The sequence below is a fragment of the Orycteropus afer genome, unplaced genomic scaffold (assembly GCF_000298275.1).
Source record: "Orycteropus afer afer isolate SDZICR_OR568_19922 unplaced genomic scaffold, OryAfe1.0 scaffold00008, whole genome shotgun sequence".
In the NCBI taxonomy this organism is placed as follows: Eukaryota; Metazoa; Chordata; class Mammalia; order Tubulidentata; family Orycteropodidae; genus Orycteropus; species Orycteropus afer.
The window spans coordinates 16,163,782-16,165,563 of NW_006921595.1; positions in this window are offsets into that span (position 1 = coordinate 16,163,782).

Below are 1,782 nucleotides of genomic sequence, written 5' to 3' on the forward strand. Positions count from 1 at the left end.
TCAAATATATTGATCAGTGATTTCAGAGAGTTTTCCCAAACTGCTTGAAATCAGTTTCTTTGTTCAGATGGATATTTTGATATCTAGCTGGGGTCCTTCCAGGTAGATCTAGATATTTTGATGTAAATAATTATAACAACTTTTTGTTTTTCCTTGTTGCTCTATATGACCATTCAAATCCATTTTCATGCACATTGGAAGTGCTAATATTGGGGATCTAGAAAGGGAGCTAGTTGAGCCATATCATGTTGGAACCCAAAACAACTATTACTACTATTTCAACTACTAGCACCACCACCACCAGTTGCTGCCAAGTCAGCCCCATTCGTGGTGACCCATGTATGTCAGGGTAGAATTGTACTCCCTGGGTTTCCAGTGGCTGATTTTTCAATAGTAGCTCACCATGCCTTTTTCCAAGGAACTGCTATGGGTTAGCAGCCAGGCAGTATAACTGTCTGCACCACAATGACAGTAGAGTAATTAGAAACTGCCAGGCACACACACGCTGTTATGTGCCTCCCTCCATGAACAAGACGGAGAAAAGGCAGAAGAATACTGTCTCTGAGGAGTGGAGACCCTACAGAGAGGAAATAATCTAAAAGACAAGACAAGGACAGACAGAGACAAAGTAGGTTGCTTCTGCAAGGCAAGAAAGGCAGCTGGTTCTGTGGTATCAATAAGAAAATAATGTCAATATGGTACACCAGACTTTGACTTATTAGTTGACAATAAGATGAGATATCAAGAACCATACAATAGAAACCCTAAAAAGGTATCTCTGTATGATAATTATAAGTGGCCCTCACCTGTCCTTTGTCCTTAGAAGTTTTTTTTCTTGTTTTCTGGACTTAGAATTGTGACTTTATCAGGTCAATTGCTTTATGCTTTTTATCCAACAACTGGGAGTTCCAAAAGTTGTACTAGACTTAGCTCTGTCAGCACCCCAGTCCTAAGTGCTGTCTTTCCTACCTTGTATGTACACTTCCTTAATTATATTATCAATTCTTGCCACTATCCCCTTCTCCAGGCTAAAAAGGAGGCAGTGGCAGTCACCTATTGGCAGCAAGAATCAGCTAAAACAAAGCCTGAAAGAGGAATTTGCATTTCTTTGACCTTGGCAGAGTTGCTCACTTCTCTTGTTCTATGGAACATTATGAATCATTCTACTTGGATGTGAGTGAACATGGACATAATTCTCGGGCAAGAAGTAAAATAATTTGAGAATCTCAAACTCTATCATATATATCTTATTTAATATATCATATAATTATATGTGCTTTATAGACTTTCATACTATAAAGAAAGTCATGTAAGCCACATGAGACTTTTGAGGAGAGTTAAGTCAAAATCAAGTGACATGTTTTCCAAAACCATTATAATTTTGAATGCCAACCAAAGTAGTGAATTTCACATTTTGAGCTTTGGTTAGAGAGTGAAACTAAGAAATAATAACCATGTAGCATTTGCCACAGTGTCTGGAACATAGTATGTTTTCCTTGTTGTTCTGACCAAAGGCAAGCCAGCGTGTGTCAGTGTAGTAGAACTGTGCTCCATAGATTTTTCAAAGCTGTGATCTTTCAGAAGTAGACCTCTAGGCCTAACTTCTGAGGCATCTCTGCGTGAGTTCAAACCTCCAACCTTTCGGCTAATTGTGGAATGCATAACTATTTGCTTCACCCAAGGACTACTGGCATATGATACAGATTCATCAGACATTTATTAAATGAATGAGGTTGATTTATAAATTAGCAAAGAGTTCTATTATAAATTATTAGCTATTAA